The 24,753-nt window shown below is 37.0% G+C and overlaps 1 protein-coding gene across 7 annotated transcripts in view; it reads left to right on the plus strand.

Annotated features, from left to right (window-relative positions):
• The window catches only part of LOC135086485 (calcitonin gene-related peptide type 1 receptor-like), a 134,497-nt gene that overhangs the window by 50,197 nt on the left and 59,547 nt on the right, over positions 1 to 24,753 (plus strand). The gene's annotated exons all lie outside the window — the stretch shown is intronic.

The following is a 24,753-nucleotide window of genomic DNA, read 5'->3' on the forward strand; positions in this document are numbered from 1 at the left end:
TAATAAAAATATTCTTATTTTTATAACGGAAACGGACGCCACTTATGACGAGCTGTCTTTGAAGATTTAATTCTAATTAAAAAATAAAAATAAAAATGTATATCAACGGATGGTGCCAGGGTCTGGAGCAAGTGCTGCCCAGAATCAACCCATAGTGCATTTTGTTCCTCAGGCCAATACTATGTGCCAATACTAAACCGGAGCGCACTGAAACTCCATTTTGAAAATAATTAATTTCGGTCAAATATTCAAACTATTGCAACAGCGTTAGATCGCTTATAAAGAATGTCTAGTAAGTAGCACTAAAGTAAGGTGTATAGATGCAGTATAATTAAGTTCAACATAGCGAGTGTTATAATAATGACACAATCGCGAAATCTTGTGCGTAGTACGTAGGTACAGACACGGTGTTACTTTGCATTCTTGCCATATTTACAGAGCTAACTATATGAATGACACTGAACACAAATCAGTAAAAAAACAATGTCCTAAAATTTAGTTTTTTAAACTTGAGTATTTAATTTTATCGACAATCTTCTCTATTTTTTAATCTATTGTTCTATAGTTTTTAAAATTATTCTTGACACTTTTGTAAAAAGCTTATACGCCCACTGTTTATTTCAATTGCGCCTGTTGAATGTGCGAGACAAAATTGGTTTATTTCAATTTGTACTGCAAAACTAAATTTACTAAAAAACAGTGTGCTTTCTTTACGGGAGTCTCTAATATTACTCTACTAATATTATATACATGCGAAAGTTTGGATGTCTGGATGGATGTTTGTTACTCTTTCACGCAAAAACTACTGAACGGATTTTGATGAAAATTTATTGTTTTGTTTATAACTCAGAACAACATTTAGGCTATAATTTATGATGATCTGGGACAAACTAAATTTCACGCGGGTGAAGCCGCGGGCAAAAGCTATGTTTTATAAGGTTTGTTATTTAAATATTCGTCTAATTTATACTAGCAGTTATTCATTGTTTTAGCTTTTTGTTAAATATTGTGTACTTTTGTTCGTTTCATATTTCTAGTGGCAATTAAGTGTATAACTTGATGGCCATGTAATATGGGCTGCTATTTAGCATTTTAATTCTCGTATATTATTTCTATAAGTTTTTCTTTATGACGAGTGTTTACGTTAGGAGTGTATTGCATTTTTTGGAATTAATTTATATTTTTTATAAACAATTAATGAGCATAGATCGTGTATATTAAATTTTAAGTCAATATTTTTTATTTTATTAAATACTAGCTTTTGCCCTCGGCTTCACCCGCGTAAAATGTCGTTTGTCACAGATCGTCATAAATGTTATGCTATTATGTTATTCTGGGTTATAAACAATAACACTGTAAAGTTTCGTCAAAATCCGTTCAGTAGTTTTTGCGTGAAAGAGTAACAAACATCCAGACATCCAAACTTTCGCATTTATAATAATTAGTAGGATAATACATAGAATGGTTTCATAGGTAAGAACCTAATACTATGAGCAGGATACAGTCAACGTCAAGTTCGTGATACCCAAAGTGTCCAAAAAGTTGTCAACACAACCTTGCTCCAATTATTGTAGCAAAGACGGTGTCACGAATTATTTGAAGCTGACTGTTAGGGTGTCCCTTATACAGGGTGGCCAAAACAGTGAGGTCTAAAAGAAAAATTTAGATTCCTTACATCAAGGTGTACCTAAATCACCCCCATGTATGTAATACGATTGTGCTTAGTTTAGGAGATAGAGTTAATTTTGTGATATTTTCAAATTTTGTGACCTAGTGGGCTTTAAACATTTTTATCTTTTTTTTGGGTTGACTTTTTTCAGATTTCTTTTTTTCGACAGATTTGTTATTAATTGCAGATGTTTGAAAAAAATAATCACCTTCCTATCTTTGATTCAAGATACAAAAGTTTTGCTAGAAACATTAAAATTATGCTTTTATCAGAACACTATCAAATTTTCAACTTAAAAGTTTAAGTAAAAAAAAGAACTTCCATAGGTCCAAAACCATTTTAAAAACTGCGCCGTTTCCTGAAAATTCATAATAATTTAAAAAAACATGTACTTAATGGGCCACTATTTCCTGTAATCGGTCCACTAAAGTGGTAAGTCGGAGATTCCGTTACATGTTTTTGACTTTCTTAGAGTGAATTAATATTGGGAATCCTCTAAGTTTACATTACGTAGAACAGATTTAGAGCAGTAACTGGACAGAACATGTTTTTATTCTCAACGAGGAAGCTCTTTCCCTTCATCACACCTGGCGGAAACTGATGATTAGGCTGAAGGTGGAAGGGAACTTCAACTACTAAGGAACTATGGCTTCCTACCTCCAAATTCCGGAACACATTGTTATTTTAAGTAAGTTTTAATGAACATAAACAAAATATCCCTCCTTCTTCTTCTCACTGTATTAGGTATTTCAAGGGTAATAGTAAAATGTAACAACTGCCTCTGTCTTCAAGTGGTAAGAGGTAAGCTTCAGAGGTCCCGGGTTTGATTCCCAGTGGAGGTGAAATTTTCTGCTCGGTTTGGTTGGTGGTAGGGTTTGATCTTAGTCTGCCTGGCTAGCAACTCTATTTTCCTAAGTCTGTCACTAATGTTAATAGCATTACTGTATTCCGGCATCTGGAGGTAGGAAGTCATAGTTCCTTAGTAGTTGAAGTTCCCTTCCACCTTCAGCCTAATCATCAGTTTCTGCCAGGTGTGATGAAGGGCAAGAGCTTCCTCGTTGAGAATAAAAACGTGTTCTGTCCAGTTACTGCTCTAAATCTGTTCTACGTAATGTAAACTTAGAGGATTCCCAATATTAATTCACTCTAAGAAAGTCAAAAACATGTAACGGAAACTCCGACTTACCACTTAAGTGGAGCGATTACAGGAAATAGTGGCCCATTAAGTACATGTTTTTTTGTATTATTATGAATGTTCAGGAAACGGCACAGTTTTTAAAATGGTTTTGGACCTATGGAAGTTCTTTTTTTTACTTAAACTTTTAAGTTGAAAATTTGATAGTGTTCTGATAAAAGCATAATTTTAATGTTTCTAGCAAAACTTTTGTATCTTGAATCAAAGATAGGAAGGTGATTATTTTTTTCAAACATCTGCAATTAATAACAAATCTGTCGAAAAAAAGAAATCTGAAAAAAGTCAACCCAAAAAAAAGATAAAAATGTTTAAAGCCCACTAGGTCACAAAATTTGAAAATATCACAAAATTAACTCTATCTCCTAAACGATGCACAATCGTATTACATACATGGGGGTGATTTAGGTACACCTCGATGTAAGGAATCTAATTTTTTCTTTTAGACCTCACTGTTTTGGCCACCCTGTATGGCCGAAAAAAAATTTTTTTTAGATATTGAAATGCATACCCTCTATTTCTTTTCGTACTACTCAGACATACTTAAATACAAAATTTCATCTTCCTACGTCCACATTAACCCGTGCCGACTTAGCTCTGAAGATTTTGAAAAATGCTGGTTTTACCCCTTTCGTTATGTAGCTAAATCAATTAAAATGTTTATTTTTTATAAAATATTTATAAAAAGAAGATAACATTACAGATCAAACAATACATTTTACTTTTGAGGGACCCTTTTTTACATTCTGGATACAGATTTCCATGCTCCTGAATATTGGCCTGATTTTTGCTACACTGTGCGTAACAAAAAAAGCTTTTGCTCTTCCTTTGCAGTGATCAAACCATGAAAATCTTGCATAAGCTTTATAGCTCTTTCAGCTGTATCCTTAACTACCCTTAAAGAAGCACTTTTTTGCCTTTAAATAGGCAACATCTTTATCTCATATAGAAATGTGTCTCAGGGGGAAATTATTATTAATTTTCAATCGAGAAAATAAATTTATACTCTTGACAGACACAAAACCACTCAATGGTTTTCCAGCAACAATAAATAAGGCAGTATTATTATCAATTCATTAAAAACAGGATAAAAAATTAGTACAAAGTCCTATTTACCATAGAAATAATCATACCTTCTTCAGATGGAATGTATCTCTTCCCAGAATCATACATACTCTCTCTTTGTACTTTTACTACAACATTGACGGTGTTTGTTCATGACCTTCATCATCAAAGAGTGATAAAACGGCAATTTCTTCTGATATGAAGTACCAAAGATGTTGACTAAACTTGCTCAGGGCTGCTTTGGAAATCAATTTGTCAACACTCTCATATACCTTTTGGAAAGTGGATGTCAAGAGTTCCTTAAGGCTTTCCTCAGAGCTGGTAAGCTGGTCGTGATGTTCTTGCGTTTGTATAGAATCTTGCGTAGTAAGAGATGACGATAAACCTCCGAAACATATTTGCTCTATTTTTTTTTTTTTTTTTTTTTTTTTTTTTTTTATGTGATAGGAGGCAAACGAGCAAACGGATCACCTGATGGTAAGTGATTACCGTCGCCCATAGACACCCGCAGACCCAGGGGCGTTACAGGTGCGTTGCCGGCCTTTAAGGTAAAGATACGCTCTCCTCTTGAAAGCTTGCAGGTCGTATCCGTCCGGAAACACCGCAGACGACAGTCCATTCCACAGTTTGGTTGTACGGGGCAGAAAGTTTCTAGAGAAACGTACTGTTGTGGACTGCCAACCATCTAAGTGATGGGGGTGGAAGTGCTGTCGGGTAGATCGGTGGCGAAAAGTGGCGGCAGGAATAAGTCCGGATAATTCTTCGGAGCACTCCCCGTGATACATGCGATAGAATATGCACAGTGAGGATACATCTCTACGCAGCGCCAAGGGGTCAAGCCGATCCGAAATGTCCTGGCAGTCAACGATTCGAGCTGCTCTCCGTTCAATGCGGTCCAGAGGGAGAAGCTGGTACTGGGGCGCACCTGCCCAAAGATGAGAACAGTATTCCATATGAGGCCGAACCTGCGCCTTGTAAAGTTGCAGACGATGGGCTGGAGTGAAATACCGTCTCGATCTATTGAGCACACCAAGCTTCTTCGAGGCTAATTTAGCCTTACCCTCTAAATGACCACGGAACTGGACTTCGCTCGATATGTCGACACCAAGGATTCCGATATTGGCTGAGGCAGTTAGGGGAGTGCTCTCGAAACAGCGGGATACGACAAACGGCAACTTTTTGGCGGTGAACGCGCAAACTTGTGTCTTTGTAGGGTTAAATTGGACCAAATTGCGTCGACCCCAGTCTGAGACCTCCTTCGAGGAGGTTTCAATGTCGGACACAAGTTTGTTACGGCTCTCAATGACGTTCTCCCGAGAGATATTTGCGCGGCCGGTATAAGCGGCATCAACCGTGCTGTCGTCCGCATAGCAATGAATGCCGCTAATTTGCAGCATATCATTGATATGCAGAAGGAAGAGCGTAGGCGATAGCACACAGCCTTGGGGGACACCAGCATTCACAGACATAGAGTCTGAGCATTTACTGTCGACAACGACCTTAATGCTTCTGTCTGCTAAAAAGCTGGCGACCCATCCGCATAATTTCTCGGGAAGCCCATAGGAAGGGAGCTTCGAAAGAAGCGCTTTGTGCCAAACCCGATCGAAGGCCTTCGCCATATCCAAACTGACCGCCAATGCTTCCCCCCTAGTCTCGATCGCCTGTGCCCAACAATGTGTCAAGTAGACCAGAAGATCACCAGCCGAGCGACCTCCACGGAAACCGTACTGTCGGTCACTTAGCAACTGGTGGGCCTCTAGGTACCGAAGGAGCTGGCTGTTGATAATGGATTCCATTATCTTCGAGAACAAGGAGGTGATTGCTATCGGCCTATAGTTGGACGGATTTGAGCGGTCACCTTTTTTAGGGATCGGGTGCACCAAAGCTGTCCTCCATGAGGTCGGGACTATGCCAGAGAGGTAGGAGAGCCGAAAAAGGCGCGTTAAAACCGGTGCTAACTCTGGAGCGCACGTCCTCAGCATGATAGGAGGGATTCCATCGGGCCCACTCGACTTATGGATATCCAGGGAAAATAGAGCCAGGCGTACTGAGCTTTGGTGGAACCGGATATCCGGCATACAGCTCTCACACCTTGGTATAATCGGTGGCTTATGTCCCCCGTCATCCAGTGTCGAGTTGGACGCAAAGAGTTTGCCCAGAAGATCGGCTTTCTCCTTTGCATCGTGGGCCAACGAACCGTTTCCCATGTGCAGGGGTGGAAATGATGGCGTGCAGAAATTTCCTTGGATAGCTTTGGCAAGAGACCAGAACGCACGAGTTCCAGAAGGAAGACGCTCTAGCTTCCCACCAATTCTACCAATGTGCTCCGACTTCGCCCTTGCAATGACTCTTTTGAAAGACCTAGAGGCAAAGTTAAACTCCTTTTTTAATGCGCTGGTGTTTTCATCCCGTAGCCTCGCTGCATTTGCCCAGGCTTGGTAGGATTCCTGCTTCCGGCGTAAAACCTTTTTGCAGGATTGACTAAACCAAGGCTGAGATTTGCCACCAATGGGAACAACAGAAGACGGTATGAAAAGTTCCATACCCTGCAGCACCACATCAGCAACAAGATCAGCAACGACGCTGGGATCATCCTGCGTGAAGCAAACCTGCCTCCAGGGGTAAGATGCGAAGAAGGACCGCATCTCATCCCAGTCTGCTGACCTGTAGTGCCACACGCGGCGACTGCATGCAACTCGTGGTCGCGGCGAGCACGTGAGTGGCACCGTACTCCGGATAAGGCAATGGTCCGAGGAGCCCAGAGGGGCGCCAACGGATAGCTGATAGCCATCCGGATGGGAAGTCAGCAGAAGGTCCAACAGTGAAGGTTCTTGGCTCTCTACATCTGGGATTCGCGTGGGCGTAGTAACCAGTTGTGTCAAGCCATATGCGAAGGCGAAGTCGTGAACAGATCTCCCTGCATGATCGGTTTTGCTCGATCCGAGCCATTCGGTGTGATGGGCGTTGAAATCGCCAAGTATCACGATCTCTGCAGAGGGGATCTGCTGCTGCACTGATTCTGCAGCCATTTGGACGTGCTCAATGAGTCGGTCAGTTTCGGCATCACCGCTATGGGACCTATAGAGGCAGGCGTAGACGCGGGGGTGGTCATCGCTGTCTACGCGGAGCCATAAGGTGGAGAGGTCCCTGCTTTCGAGGTGGCTGAGGCGTCGAGAACTGATATTGCCCCCTACGTACACGCACACCCCGGCCCTAGGCACAAAGGCATGTTCCAGTTTATACCCAGGGTAGGAGAGATAAGATGTGTCCGCAGGAGACGATATCTGAGTCTCGGTTAAGAAAAGCAAGGCCGGCTTTGCTGTCTCAAGGTGGTGGTGAACAGCATTGAGGTTAGAGTGTAAGCCCCTGATATTGCAAAAGTCCACGGCCAGCGTGGCAGGGGGTGCCATGGTAAATTTGCTCTTGCCCCAGGTGTTGAGCGCGGTTTTGCCCTCCCCAGAGTACGAGGGGCGGCCTGGGCATCCACGCTCAGGTGTGTTGTGTCCTGAGCATGGATGTCCAGGGAGGGATTCTCCAACGCTAACGCAGCTGGTACCCTCCTGGGGTAAAATAGTTTTTAACTGCGCTATCATTAGGAGGTGGGGAGGGGGGGGGGGGTTGGGCCTCCGGTACCCTCACTCACTCGGCGAAACACAACACAAGTGCTGCTTCACGCCGGTTTTCTGTGAGGCCGTGGTATCACTCCGGTCGAGCCGGCCCATTATTTATTTATTTATTTAATTTTCTTTGTCTTGCACTTTCTACTTTCTCAACTAACTTTTTGTCTACACCTTAACACTCTGGACGCCTTGGTTTTATTTGTTTTTGTTAAAATATTTTATTTATTTTTAAATCCTCCTCACCGCGGCGCTTATAAATCTTGATTTTTTTAAATAATTTTTCTTGCAACTCCCTCCAAGCATGGTGAAGATACACAAGTTTTTTTACACAGTTAGGCTCTGGTAGGATTTATAGCTTTTCCCAAAATATAATACACTCCCGAATGATGAGATTAGAGGTTTCAATAACATTTAATTAACTTCGCAAAATATGTTAAAAACTACTGCAAAAACTTGACGATTAACGGTAAATTTGTGCCTATTATTTGATAAATTTACGTCCCCGACTAAGAAAATACTTTTTTTATTGCTTCTTAATTCCACAGCCATCTTCTAATTAATGTCAAACAATAGGTGTTTATCACGAGATTAATTGAGAACAAAATGACAAATACCGCGAATACGCACCGCTACTGCCGCGCAACATGTTTCGATGCAAGTCGGCACGGGTTATCGTACTCCAAATAAGGTAAAAATTTATTTCCGAGTGTTTTAGAGGCAAACAAACAAAACTAAGACCTATGCGTTACAAATTTAAAACTTTGAAAAATAAGGGACACCCTACTGACTGTACATAATTAAGTTCACCTATTTCATTATAATTGGTTGGTTGGTTACACACGTAGATTACGTGCAATGTCAAATGGATAGTGGTAAACAGGTGGACACAGCCTATTTCGATTTTAAAAAGGCCTTCGATTTGGTTGACAACGACAAATTGTTAGAGAAATTGGCATTGATAGGATTCACACCCAAATTCCTTAAATTTTTCTCAAGCTACTTGAAGGATCGTTCGCAATATGTACGTTTAAGTGGCTTTGAGTCTTGTCAATACTTTACGAGATCAGGGGTAAGTCAAGGTAGTACGTTGGGACCTACCCTTTTCCTGATCTTTATCAACGACTTGCCGGAGATGGTGTCTGCCTCTGAGTGTCTCTTATTTGCCGATGACCTGAAGATATCTCTAGGAATCAAAACTGAAGTGGATGCTTTGGCTTTGCAGAGAGATATTGATTCTGTATACCAATGGAGTCAAGAGAACCATCTTCCATTTAATACTCTTAAATGCAAGATTATTACATTTTCTCGCAAATCCAAACCTTTATTACATATTTATGATTTATCTGACGCTCCTATGGAAAGAGTATATGACATTAAAGATTTAGGCTTAATATTAGATAGTAAATTAGATTTTCATGCGCATATAATAAATATATGCAAGATGGCACATAGGATGCTAGGTTTTGTTTTAAGAACAGCATCACAGTTCGATAATACTACAGTAGCAAAAGTATTATTCTATGCATACGTGCGCAGCAAGCTCGAATATGGTTCGATTGTGTGGAGTCCCTACGAGGAAAAATATATACTCATGATCGAAAGAGTACAGCGCAAATTTGCTAGATGGCTTTATTTGAAAAAATACGGCTATTATCCCTACTTGTATCCATCCCTATTCGTTTCGGGAATGGTCGACATGGAAACCCTAAAACTTAGACGAGCAATGCTGACTATAGTACATTATCTTTCCATAGTGCACCAGAGAATTGACAGCCCACGTATATTGGAGCAATTCCATATTCAAGTTCCCACAATCTCGTGGGACGCATCGGGCCTTGTGGCACCTCGCCGCCGACCGCGCCTACTGGCCCTGCCTGCCGTGCGCACCGAGCGCGCGCGTCATGCGCCCACTACCCGCGCTCTGCGAATTATCGGGGACATTCTTGCTCGGCACTATGAAATCGATCTATTTGCAGATAGTTTAGGACATCTCTTAAATCAATTTTGGATTAAATTAAATGACTTTTATACGTATTGACAATTTGACATTATTTTATTGTTTCTATTTTGACTTTATTTGATTGATTATTAATTAACTACTTTATTATGACATTATTTTTATAATTTATTTGTAATTTTAAATTTATTGTTCTATTGACATTCGGTAATTTGATTTAAATCTATTGTTTTTATTTAATTGACTTTATAATTATTATATTGACATGCATGATAACCTATGTACAATTAATCTTATAAGCGCTTTGGAATATATTCTGTTAGCTTGTAAGATGTTTGAATAATAAATAAAAAAAAAAAAAAAAAAAAAAATAAGTAATTTAAAATGAAACATTATTTCATTACAGTTTAAGGTTAACGAGAATGCCACAGGTGAACAACCAAAGGTAAGAAATATAGTTTTCAATCAACAAAAATAAAAAATTGGCCAAGTGCGTGTCGTGCCAAGGCGCAGTGTAGGGTTCCGTAGTTGTCCGTCGTTACCATAATATATTTCAGAAGCAAGCAATTACTTCATCTTAAGTCATTTTTTATATTTTCTACTAAGGAATTTTTACTGATTAAGAAATTTTATAATACAGTGTGAATCACGTACATAATGAAAATAGATTAAACTAGACCTATTTTTATCGACAAAAAAGAGGTCAAAAATTTATTGAGATTTTTTTTGAATTTTTTATAGATTTTTTTTTCTTCCAATTACTTATTGTAAAGAAAACGTAATAACTTTTAAACTAAGCGGTATATCCTGATAAAATAAAAACAGTAATAATGCTAAATAACAGGCGATACTAAAAAAAATACATAAAATACACAAAAAAAGCCAACAAATAATAAAAAATGATACTTTTTGAAAAAAATCTACTTTTAAATTCGTGTTTTTTGGTTATTTGATAAATTTCTCCAAAAATGCCCCTATAACAGGTGGTTTTTATTACTTTGTATTATTCTCTATCGTATTAACTTCGTAAAACCAAAAATCGCATGTCGCTATCCCTATCATAACGTTTGCAATAATCGTTTGAACTAATCCTCTCCGGGCGCGCCATTCAACGCTTTGTTAACAACGAAACGGAAAATGGCTCTAGTTTTGTAATTTTGATAATGACAAGTTAGATTTCAAATAAAAACAAAAGATTTCGAAGTAAAATAAGCATTTTAGTTAAAATTAAAATTGTCTCTACCTGTAGCGGAGAATAATGTTGTGGCAGGCCTTTGTTCAAAAGATCATAGCAAATGTTGTGGTAGGGATTTTTGGTTTTTCAAAGATAACACGATAGAGAATAATACAAAGTAATAAAAACCACCTGTTATACGGGCATTTTTGAAGAAATTTAACAAATAACCCAAAAAACACGAATTTAAAAGTAGATTTTTTTCAAAAAGTATCATTTTTTATTATTTGTTGGCTTTTTTTGTGTATTTTATGTATTTTTTTTTAGTATCGCCTGTTATTTAGCATTATTACTGTTTTTATTTTATCAGGATATACCGCTTAGTTTAAAAGTTATTACGTTTTCTTTCGATTAGTAATAGCACAGAATAATAATAAGTACTACGTACAGAAGTTTTACTTCGCGAAGGTATTTAAAAAAATGTATGCTCAATGTCATTAACAATATGGTGTAATTTAGCCTGTCTCAAGAGTCAAGCACCATTTTGTTGACAAACGTCAGTGATCGGCACTGCGCCGAAGCTATAGGGCTGACTTCGGTAAAATGATGTGACGTGAGGTGCCAAACTGCGGAAAATGGCGGAGGAAATACATGATTTAGCATGAATTATCATGAATCATATTAACTACTTATTTACCTCTCAGTGTCTTGAGGCAACTTAAAAAAGTACATTCTGTGTTTTTATTATTATTTAGCCAGTTAAATACTGCACAGTATTTAGTACACCATTTTCTTTATTTTCTTCCATCATACACAAGAATACGCGTGCGTGAGTCAATGTTCGCTCGTATGTGAGGCCTTGTCGAATAGTTACCTGTAGGTGGGCCATCGTGCGTGTTTTGTTTTCGATGTAAACTCGCGGAGATGAACAGGCCTGGTAATAGGAAGAAAAAAAAATCTATAAAAAATTAAAAAAATATCTCAAAAAATTTTTGACCTCTTTTTTGTCGATAAAAATAGGTCTAGTTTCATCTATTTTCATATGTACACTTTAACGTGACTCACACTGTATATGAGTCAATGACTAAAACTCTTAAACATAACTGATTTATCTTAACCGTTATAGTTTTCCTTGAAAGAAGAACGGTCACGCCCCATACAAAAAAAAACCCAGACCCGACAGAAACGAGACATACCTCAGTTTTTTTGCCATGTCTTAATTGGTTAAATTATATATTTTTTATATTCGAAATCTATGTATAACACCAAAATATTACCCTTTGTTTTTGTTTAGGCGTTATACAAAACCTAATACAAAATGCTTATTTATCACCAAAATTGGTAAATGTATGTACCTAAATGTCTATTACAGCTGCTATGGAATGTATCTAGGTGACCTGGAGATACAAGATGGGATAGAAGATGAAAAAAAGCCATACTTTACATGTAGGGGAGCATAATAGTTTCCAAGCAAAACCTCGGACAGACAGACAGACATATCGAAACTATATGGGTTTCTTGTCAGGACTACGGAACCCTAAAAATGTGTTGCATTTTAAAAAGTTATCAATGGCCGTGGAGGAAAATGTTGATAATTCATTGAAATAAAGAAGCATGTTTATATCTGGTTTTCAATACTCTTTTTTTTTTCAGGTATGTCCACCAGTGCCGTAACTAGCCTTTTATGCGCCCGGTGCGAGTAATTGTAAATAAAGTGCGGAGCGATTGTGTAAGGTTGTTCATGGATGGAAAATAAATACAATTGATCCATCAATCATTTACCTAAATTCGAAATTTTGACAATGAAGAATGTTCACGAATTTTGTTTTTTAGCTTTCTGTATTCTCTGTTAAAAATAAAAAATACACGTGAAAGAATTATTTCGATACGTCAATTAGTTTCCAAGATATTGAATTTTAAAAGTGCGGGCGGCAGCCGGCCCGCCATTTTATGCGCGTGACGTCATATTACAGTGACTGGCTCATATTTGTATGGGTGGAATCTTGCAAGCTGAATTAAGAACCACTTCCAGGCAACCGATTAAGCTGAAATTTCGCAAACACATGTGATTTGGATGACCATACAATATTATGATGACATGGAGCTGATCTGATGATGGAGCTGGAAGGTGGCCATAGGAACTCTATAATAAAACGACTTAAATCCATCGAGTTTGGGCTCGTTCGTTTTGTATTGATGAGTACTTTAATTCTATATAGTAATCAGGGTCTAATGATGGAGCTGGAAGGTAATTCACAATAAAACGAAACAATCGCATAAAGTTTGGGTTTGGTTCAATTTTAATTTCTGTGATGGGTCTGGGTGTTAATATGTATAATAAGTTTGTATTTACAAAAAAAAATGTATTTAAGTATGTTTATATCCGTTTTCTAGTGAGCGGACACTGTGAATGTACGTCACGCGGGGTCACGTGACCGTCGGCGGAACTCAATATTTAAGCGAACTTTGAATGCCTATAAAATCATAACTACTGGGTATTTTTGAATGAAATAAAAACTAATGTATTTGTTAATGTAAAAGCCTAACTGTAACATAGGTTTCAAGTGATTTTGCATACCTAGTAACATTCTCAATTCCATGAAGACCGAAAAGAGACCGGTCGTATAAAAACGTTTCATGGATTTGCGTTTCACTATCGAAAAACATTGGCTAAAACTCATTTTTATAACAAATAATAAATCAAATTCATGTTTAAATGCAGTTTATGACATAATTTTTAAATTGTCACTATTAATATTTTTTACTGAATAACCTGTAAAAGTTAATTCTACAATTTCTGAAAAATTACCAAAAAGTAACCTTTTCATTGGTGTAACCTAAAAGTAACCAATGCAGTTCAAAAGTAACCTAAAAGGTTACAAAAGTAACCTTCTGGCAACACTGCGGCTATCTGAATGCGTGATTCTCGATGTATCGGGGAATCCCCGAACATTGGGTGGGACGGCGCGGCAGAATGGAACGTTTGTGAATCGTTTAGTTTTGTAAGTCATCCTTTTCACTCTTGTCGAACGATGAATTTTCTATCTATCTCTCGCACGCTAGTGCGTCAGTAACGCCGCACGTAGTTAATGAATAAAATCAAAGATAAAGGGAGGACCAATGAATGTGGCTGACAGCAATGACAGCGTAACGTGAACTATATGTACATCTCCTCAGCTAGATTGACAGATTTGCTTAGAACTTCTAAGTTAGAAGTGGCGCCCTCCAAATGAATATAGATAGAAATTGTCTCATAGTTACGGTATAGGTACTTTTGTTTGTGTATGTAATATTGCGAGCAAGACAAGGTGGATTTATATTTGTCTGATGTGTCGTGACGTGACGCGTCAGAACTGTATCGGTTCCATACATAAGCCATCACAACACAACACGTTACGCACTAGTGTGAACGTTACCATCCTACTGATATTATAAACGCGAAAGTTTGTATGGATGATGGATGGATGTTTGTTACTCTTTCACGCAAAAACTACTGAATGGATTTTAATGAAACTTTACAATAATATAGCTTATACATCAGAATAACACATAGGCTACAATTTATAAACATATTGTTCGAAATACTAATCCTGCGCAGACGAAGTCGCGGGCACCAGCTAGTACTAAATGTATGAAACCGATACCGTTCTGACGCGTCACGTCACGACACATCAGATAAATATAAAACCACCTTTACAAGTGTTGTTGTTTCAAGATCGCTTGAAAAATGCCATATAGATATAGAGGGCGCGTCTACACCATATTCGCAATAAAACAAAATGTACCTACTAACTACCATGCATGAAACAAAACTAGATACTGGTCTGGTCATTTCTGCGCCCCTCCAGGGTCTGCGCCCTGTGCCTGGGCACCGCTGGCACCGCCCTAGTTACGGCACTGATGTCCACTGTGTGGTTCGGTGGTGCGATATTACTTCATACACTTCAATTATAAAATATTGATGTGTGGGAATGCTGCCTGTGAGTATCCATTTACCAATTCAGAGGTTGTTTTTACTAAAGAAGACCCTAATAAGGAATACGACCAAGTGGTGGACCGCATCAAGCGACCGGTTTCCCCGTCTGCTACGCAGTCCACGGTATCAAGCGAGGACTGGTCTGAAATAGAGAGGCTGGCCGGATACAGTAAGGCTGAAGAGCAGCTGGCCATTCAACCAGCTGAGGCCCAAGAAAAAAAACCAGCTAAAGCAAAGAAGACCCCTGAAGAAGTTGCTGAAGAAGTTGCTGAAGATGAAACAACAAAACAATTAGTAGAGGAACTTCGCAAAGTTTACACAAAAGATGCGAAGCCGACTGAAAAGGACGGTATTATAAAAAATGAGAAATGGTTAAAAAACTTGATGGATATGCAAGAGACTTCAGGCCGTAAACTGGTTAAAGACGAGGAGATGAAAATACTCCAGGAAAGCAAGCAACAAATAACCGGGTTAGGTGAAGTCATGGTTGATATTAATATGGGGGCATCAAGCAGCAAGGCTGTAATCAAGATAGATATACAAAAGAAAAATTGAAGGAAATATAATTTTCCTCTCATTTATTCATATTAAATTTATGTGTGTCATAAAAATAAGTTAAATAGTAACTTATTTTTAACTAAGGAAATATAATTTTCCTCACATTTAATCATGTGTATTGTGTGTCAAAAAAATAAGTTAAGTAGTAACTTATTTGTATAGATCGTTTCGTCCACGAAGACGCGCCACATTTTTCTTCCGCTAATGTTTGAGTGTTATCGGTACACGCTAAATTATCCATGAGTGCACTGCAGACTCACACTATAATAATGACGTTCGGATTGCTCGGATCAAACTTCCCGCACCCCGCGCTTCCCTAGACACAAAAATTGGTGGGGCGCGTCTTCATGAATGAAACGATCTTATAACTGTTGTAGTATGTATAAAATGGCACTTCACAAGAGTAGGTAAGTCAAGAGATTTAAAAAAAGTACTTACTTTTTATACCTATACCTACTATTGTGACATGCAATTTTATTTGTGTGTATTAGTGATTAGGTATAAGTTAATCTGCTATATTATGCAAATACATGTTACATTTAATAATAATAGTAGGTGTAGTTCTGTCTTAATTATCACTAATTACCTGAAACTTTCATTTTATTTAACTTTGTTTTGTACATTATAACTCAATGGTTTTTACAAGGTACAAATTAGGTTATTATTAAGATTATACTTCGTACGCGTGAATCCCGTTTTCCCCTCTAGGGTTTGAATTTTGCAAAATCCCGTCTTAGTGAGCACCTACGTTCTAAAAGGAACCCCCATGCAAAATTTGAGAATTCTAGCACTTGTATTTTCTGAGATTTCGTAATGAGTGAGTCAGTCAATCAGTGACCTTTTGCTTTATATAGATATACATTTTATTTGTAAATTATAAATTATATTATTTATTTGAAAAAGAAAAACATAAAAGATTACATTCTTTACAAATACGTACTAAATGTCTATGATAAATATTAAGAAATAAATGTTGTAGGTATTAGTATTTTTACATTGTGTGTTTTATTTACTTTTCTTGCAAGAACCCTTTGGATTATTCATTTTGGTAAGCTAATTAAATAAATAATAAAGAAATATATCTTTGGACAATCACACACTGCGCCAGCTAATTAATTTTTGCTATTCTTTTTATACTACTAAAACAGTAAAGCAGTTTAACATATACATATAATATGAGTTTCGCTTTACATGATGCACCATATTAATTTATGTGCTATAGATGTTCCCGCGACTTTGTACGTTACCATACGTTAAAATAGTTTACCACCAAACAAAAAACAAACTCTTCAGCTTTATAGACTATCTGACCAAACATCAAGATTCACCAATCTAACCTATATTAGGAGCAGCTGAGAACTATTCATTCCAGTTGGATATTGGAAAGCTGGCTTAATATGTACTTCGTTGTCTTTGCATAATACGAGTAAGATGGATGACTTTGGGTCGTGAAAATTTTCTTTTTCCATATTTGAGTAACGTACGCTTACAAGTTGTGTAACCTCAATATTATATCCAGCTATCTTCTGCATAGAATCTTATGAAAGAAACTTGTACGCTCAAGTTAATTTTTATTATTCATAGTAAACCATTACGTAGGAGTCTAATATTAGGTATTCTATATTTTTTCGAAAAAACAATAGGACGGCTAACTTTAATGGTCCATCATTACAAATTACATACCATTACGTCTATTTTTTTTTCTTCAATTAAACCACGACCAAAGCTACCTACGTAAAATGACGTCAGAAACGGTAACAAGCAGCCCAACTTAAAATAACTTCTAAAACATTGGTGTTTTTCAGGAATCGTAAAACGTGCCCTTATCTGAGCTATTATGCAAATTGGAGCCAATAAAACTTATCTCGAACTTGACTGTGATGATGGTGGATGGACGGGGTCGATTCTCCCATTAGAGGTACCTATTTATAATCCATGCCTAACAGGAACATTATTTTTATTTATATTTGAATAGCAAGGAGAGTGCTTTAAACCTATAAGTACTATCGCTATTGGGTATTTCTGTTGGCCCGCTACGGTTACAAAAATACTAAACCTGGCCCTCTACAAAATTATGTTGGACACCCCTGATTTAGTGGGTATTAGAGTTTAAAGTTCTTGACCCGTATTCAATTTCTAAAGTGTGTCCATACTTACGCACGTATTACATAACTTCTTGACCTTGGTCCAATGTTTGGATAGGGCATTGTAAACATTTTATAAGAAAATATTCCGAGATTGATTCACTAGATAGCCAGGCCTATAGAGCGATTATACGCATAATATTGCCTTATGAAGTTTGACATGACACCAGAGAAGTAATTTCAGCCTACATGGTAAGTACTCCATGAAAGTCTGAAATTAAAATATTTTCTAAAAGTGGACTAATTTTTATAAGGAGTCATAAAATAATCTCCTTCACGAAGTCTTTGATTGTTTCAAAGGGACCAAAAATTGCCTGCATTTTAAAAACCTGAAGATTATTATCTATTTGTAGTAACTATGATAATACCCTTATAAAAACACGGAGCAAAAATATTCCACTCCTATGAACTTAAATAAAATTATACGACAAGCTCCCTTGAGTATTACAAGCAACCGTCGCATTACAAATAGTCAAGTAAGCAATTCAATTTATCATTGTTCATTTCAATAATTACCAACGGAGTTCATAATATAAGTCCTCCTATCCCCAAGTGCTTTCGCTTCACAATCTTGAATTTTTCTATATCATTCTTAAACAGAACATTAACATAAGTAACAGCTTACGAGTATTTGAATGAAATGAAATGAAATTTTATTAGATCGGTTCTGAATTTTTAGCTTATACTTTAGAATGGTAAATTGCCAATGACTGACAGCTGAGATGAATGAGATTACAAAAGATAAAAGATACTATATTATGAACCTGCTTTCTTGTCTAGCTTGTCTAGCAGACCTAAAAGAATCAGTCTGTTGAACCTGAACAGACATAGGACATTAATTTCTCCTATACAAAATTAATATTTGTCCATAGCTTTGCGAAGCTTCATTAAGAAAAGCACGGGCTTGCACGTTCCCAAGCCCTTGTGAGCACGTTTTGAACGAACAATGGCTAATGACTGCAATTAAAAAGTGAAACATATAAGGCCTTGTACAGGAGGGCGTATTCGCCTCGAATCCTACGCGCGTAGAATCATACGCTCGTTGGCAAAATACTAGCAGCCAATACATTGCGTCCACAAGATACAAGTGAGTTGTAAATTCGCGCGTAAATCGCGACATACATACGCTCGTGTTCGCGCGAAGACATTCGCGGAGTTTTCGCCCTTCTGGACAAGGCCTAACTACTATGTCGCGTCACGTCCCGTAGCGGACCTCCTCAGCAAAATCATATCTCAGTTCTAGAATTCCTTGTGCCAACATTGCAAAGTAATTCGGACCCAAGAAGCTAAATAAAGTGACTCCAAATAGACTTACCTTAGTCCCCAACCTGATAAAGATTTGAAAGGATTTGAACCTGAACACAGCCGACTTAAATTTTCCAAAAGTTTGAAAACAAAGATAGATACTAGTACCTATTCATTTTAAGAAATATAAGTAAGTGCCCCCCGATTCCAAAGGACTGGGATCCCAATTCCAAACAAAGACAATGAAGCCTTGTCAGATTCCAATTAACGTCCGATTACAAAACTTCCTTCGAACTACGACTTAATTTATAAATAAAAATAGGACAAATGAGCAAGATATAATAAAGACATTTATTTTGCTACTGAGAATATACCTACCTAATATCATTGTGGTTCATGTAAGTAAAAATAACAAAGCCTTTGGCGTGGAGAAAAACTTTATTATTTTGGCTCAGAGCATTATGCTGTATTTAGCTCATATTCCGTTTTATCCTTTGCCAACTAAATCCCTGAGGAAAGTTTGTGATACAGTGACGAAAATCCTTGGTTTGAATAACAATTTATTCTTGTAATAATATAATAAAATGTCTATTGTAATAACAAATAAATAAATTTAGTTTTTGACGCTTTAATAAAAACTATGTATATAAAATGTTTCAAATCAAAAGACATCAAACAAATATCAAATATCACATAACCTTCTACATACCTCAATCAACTACATTTCATGGAACCAGATATAGAGACTGTAGAGCTATTGTGAAATCATCAACGGAAACAGGCCTGTCGATACTGCCTTGTTTGACAGCCCTTACATGCCAACCACCATTGTTTGTTGCATGGTTTTTATGATGCTTTGTACAAGTTCTTAGAACTGGCATGTTTATTTCACTAGGAAAATTCAGACAAAAGCACAGGAATTTATTATAAAACAATAACCGCTTGTCCGTCTGTCCTCCTTCAGTATTACGAGGTCTCCCTGCTGTGGATCCTTGCAACGTACGTACTCTTCACTTTCAACGTTGCCGTAGTTCGGTGATGTTACTCAGTTTGCCAGTAAACGAACCAAAGTCGCTGACATAGCCCGACGGATTAGCAAGCTGAAGTGGCAATGGGCAGGGCACATAGTACGCAGAACTGACGGCCGATGGGGCAGAAAGATTCTGGAATGGAGGCCGCGTACCGGAAAACGCAGTGTGGGACGTCCACCTACAAGGTGGACCGACGACATCGTAAAGGTAGCAGGGAAGCGCTGGACGCAGGCCGCTACCAATCGATCAACATGGAAAGCATTGGAGGAGGTCTATGTTCAGCAGTGGACGTCCTATGGCTGAAATGATGATGATGATGATGATTCAGTTTGCCAACGCTGCCAAAAGTGCTGTCTAAGTTGCTCAATTCGTCGGAATCGGTCCAGCTTTCGCAGGTCCGGAGCCGGAAGCGACATCAGTGGCCTGCCAAGAAGAAAGTGCCCTGGTGACCCTGATGTGAGCGCTGCGTAGTCGTTGGGAGATGAGGAGAGAGGAAAAATAGGACGACTGTTGAGGATTGCTTTGATTTTACAAATTAATGATAGCTCCTCAAATGTCATACGCGTGTTCCCTAATATATGCTTTATATACAGTGTGAGTCACGTTAAAGTGCACATATGAAAATAGATGAAACTAGACCTATTTTTATCGACAAAAAAGAGGTCGAATTTTTTTGAGATTTTTTTTAAATTTTTTATAGATTTTTTTTTCTTCCAATTACTTATTGTAAAGAAAACGTGATAACTTTTAAACTAAGCGGTATATCCTGATAAAATAAAAACAGTAATAATGCTAAATAACAGGCGATACTAAAAAAATACATAAAATACAGAAAAAAGGCCTACAAATAATAAAAAATGATACTTTTTGAAAAAAAAATTGCTTTTAAATTCGTGTTTTTTTGGTTATTTGGTAAATTTCTCTAAAAATTCCCGTATAACCGGTGGTTTTTATTACTTTGTATTATTCTCTATCGTATTACCTTCGTAAAACCAAAAATCGCATGTCTCTATCCCTATCACAACGTTTGCAATGATCGTTTGAACTAAGCCTCTCCGGGCGCACCATTCAACGCTTCGTTAACAACGAAACTGAAAATGGCTCTAGATTTGTAATTTTGATAAAGACAAGTTAGATTTCAAATAAAAACAAAAGATTTCGAAGTAAAATAAGCATTTTTAGTAAAAATTAAAATTGTCTCTACCTGTAGCGAAGAAAAATGTTGTGGCAGGCCTTTGTTCAAACGATCATAGCAAATGTTGTGATAGGGATAGAGACATGCTATTTTTAGTTTTACAAAAGTGATACGATAGAGAATAATAAAAAGTAATAAAAACCATCTGTTATAGGGGCATTTTTTGGAGAAATTTATCAAATAACCAAAAAATTGCGAATTTTTAAGCAGATTTTTTTCAAAAAGTATCATTTTTTATTATTTGTTGGCATTTTTTGTGTATTTTATGTATTGTTTTAGTATTGCCTGTTATTTAGCATTATTACTGTTTTTATTTTATCAGGATATGCCGCTTAGTTTAAAAGTTATTACGTTTTCTTTACAATAAGTAATTGGAAGAAAAAAAATTCTATAAAAAATACAAAAGTAATACGATAGAGAATAATAAAAAGTAATAAAAACCACCTGTTATAGGGGCATTTTTTGGAGAAATTTATCAAATAACCAAAAAAATACGAATTTTTAAGCAGATTTTTTTCAAAAAGTATCATTTTTTATTATTTGTTGGCATTTTCTAGGTATGTCATGTATTTTTTTAGTATCGCCTGTTATTTAGCATTATTACTGTTTTTATTTTATCAGGATATACCGCTTAGTTTAAAAGTTATTACGTTTTCTTTACAATAAGTAATTGGAAGAAAAAAAATCTATAAAAAATTAAAAAAAAATCTCAAAAAATTTTTGACCTCTTTTTTATCGATAAAAATAGGTCTAGTTTCATATATTTTCATATGTACACTTTAACGTGACTCACACTGTATATATGAAATTTTGCGGATTTAATGCCACTCTCTACATAGCCGTTAAAAGGAGCGTAGGCCGCGGCCGGTGAAAGATTGAATATCATGATCAGACACAAATTCTTGTATAGAGACTGTATGGTGCTAAGGGCTACACTTGAATCACTCCAGTGAATACAGCGAGCTATAGACTTTCAAAAGGCTGAGTTTACAGTAGAAGCGAGACGGCTTCCTAGTATCGCTGCTGACAGCTCCAAACGGGGTAAAGTGATGTACCTTGTGGGGGCGACACGTGACTCGGCACAAAGGAGATTTATGGTTTGTTTACCGAATTAACAGAATGACTTGATGTAAATTCTCGTACAAGCGCCGTAAGGTGCTTGAGAAGCATCAATGAAACTGTAAAGTTCAATGTATGAAGTTTTATTATGAAAAATATTCCTAGGCATTGTGAGATGTTTCAAATATATAATATTAACTATAAAGTGTGCCCAAGCACGTTGAATGTCAATTCACAAGATCATCCCAATTTAATGTATGTGCCCAAACTTTTTGCAACAAGATTTTGGGCTTTACACTGCTGCCGCTTTTTTGTGAGCTATGGTGAAGATGCCTCGGATCTTCAGGAGATCTGTGCTGGCGTCCCTCAGGGCAGTGTATTGGGTCCAACATTAGACCTACTGTTTACGTCTGACCTGCCAATGACAGAGGGTGCAAAGGTACCTTTGCTGATGATACGGCTATTCTCGCCGTTAACAAAGTGGCCACTAAAGCTTCTGATCTTCTGCAAATAAGCCTGGACAGCATCTCAACTTGGCTTAAGAAATGGCGAATTCGAGCAAATGAAACTAAGCCGGTCCATGTCACCTATACGCTGAGGAAAGAGACTTGACCTAGGGTTTCTGCTCGAGCTTTCTCGAACTCGAGAAATTTGGCTTCATTCGAGACGAGAAAAAAATTACCGGAGCTCGAGAATTCTCGAGTTTCGATTTTGAAGCTTTAATATTCTTGAAAGCCTATTTTCTTAGACAAAAGTAAGTTTTTAACTATTTAATAGGTCAACGTTGCTTTTAGACAGGTCTAGTCCTGGTCCTGGCTTATATATTTATTATGTATGTTTAACTCTGACTGATTTAAAGACTGAAAAATTTGTTAACTAGACAGTTACCTTACCTAACAGACGTTAGGTTAGGTACTCGTGCCTCCTTCAAGTTTATTCAAGTCGTTATCTGTGAGAAATTTATTAAAAAGTTTTTGTTTGTTCATAAAAAAAAACTATTTATCGTAATTTTGCTATTTGGACTTGTGTTCTTTAAAAAACAAGTGATTCAATTGTAGCTCCAGATTTTTATTGTTATTTATCCTTAAAGCACACCCGACTTTATGACTTTTGTTATGATTATTAGTAAATATTAATTATGAAAGAAGATTTTATTTTTTGTTTCTCTTTACCAAAATAAGTGGTACTAAATTCTATATTGATTGTTGTGCATAAAAGTAGGTATATAGATTTAAAACACCTGTGTTTTTATTAAATTTCAACTGATTTCAGCAGTTTTCATTAAAAGACTCGAGACCCGAGAAAACTCGAGACTTTGGCCTCGAGAATTCTCGAAACTCGAGAAAAAAAATAAGTCGAGAAATCAGAAACCCTAACTTGACCACCTGTTACCTTAAATAATGTTGTAGTACCACAGGCCGAGGAAGCTAAATATCTTGGACTGTACTTGGATAGACGACTTACATGGAAAAAACATATATTCACTAAGCGCAAAGCACTCGGCGTACAACTCAGAAAGTACTACTGGCTGCTAAACAGAAATTCAAAGTTATCTCTAGAAAACAAACTTCTCATATATAAGTGCATTATGAAGCCGACTTGGACCTATGGTATCCAGCTGTGGGGCACTGCAGCAAATTCCAACCTAGAGATATTGCAAAGATTTCAATCGAAGCTACTGAGAATTATAACTGGTTCGCCCTGGTACATAACCAATGAGAGGTTACACCATGACTTAGGAATTCCCACAGTAAAGGAAGAGATATTAAAAGTTATGCCTAAATACAGAGACCGTATTCTAAACCACATAAACGAGCTTGCAGTGGAGCTGATGAAACCGAGAGTGGTATTCTCAAGACTGAAAAGAAGAACGCCTCTAGATTTGTGTCAATAATACCTAATACGGCAAATTTCAAGCAAGACAGGGACATGTGCGAATCTGTCCTTTTATATTGACGTGGCTTTGTCACTGGACCTGGACCACAAAAGATGACTATTTATTACACATATTGCTAAATGTCCATAAAGGAGACAGATTGCATTATTTTATATGAATAAAAAAAAAAAAACACTGCTGCACTGTACACTAAGTTAGTAGGATGAACTGATCGAAGATTTTGAAGTGCAAACGCAAGTAACGTTTAGTAACAATGTCCGAGTCCGAGGTACTATTATCATCAATATCAAATGTAGTACGTCTTCACATGGATTCCACACTAAACCCAATGTATGAAGGAAAACCAATTCCTTTTTTTTACGAGGAATTGGTTACGAGTACCGTTGTCTATGTTATGAGTTTCAGTTTCAATTATTACATCTAAGACTGAAGCCACATATACTTATAAAAATATTAAATTGGGGTGGACGTGTGTGTAAACCAGTTCAATATTGATTTATTCATTTTAAATTAATATTTTAACTACTACACAGTTTCCATACATAATATTCTTGGAATGCATCCATCGTAGTCATAGAAATTTCATCTGCACTGCAGTATTTTCTTTTTAAATCGTACCTACATTTCATTTGAAATTTTTTGTATTTATTTTACCCTGAAAATTGCCCAATTAATTTTCTACCCTAAAAATACCCAATGTTTTGAGTAGGTAAAATACCCTAATAGTCCAGTCATTATAGTAAGTTCACCTCGGAATTCGAGATACCCAGCTGTAAGTCTGTAAATACGTGTATATTGACACCCTCAAAGTTGTCTCAAAACCTACATATGGTAGGGTGTAAGCAACTATTAAATTTCAAGGTCAACGGTCACAAAAATCGGTTTTTTGCGCTTTTTTTAGAAATATCTCATTTCCTGTGGGTTTTTTGCTATTTGTATTTATTATCAATATTGTAGAATACTAAATTCTC

The sequence above is a fragment of the Ostrinia nubilalis genome, chromosome Z (assembly GCF_963855985.1).
Source record: "Ostrinia nubilalis chromosome Z, ilOstNubi1.1, whole genome shotgun sequence".
NCBI lineage: Eukaryota > Metazoa > Arthropoda > Insecta > Lepidoptera > Crambidae > Ostrinia > Ostrinia nubilalis.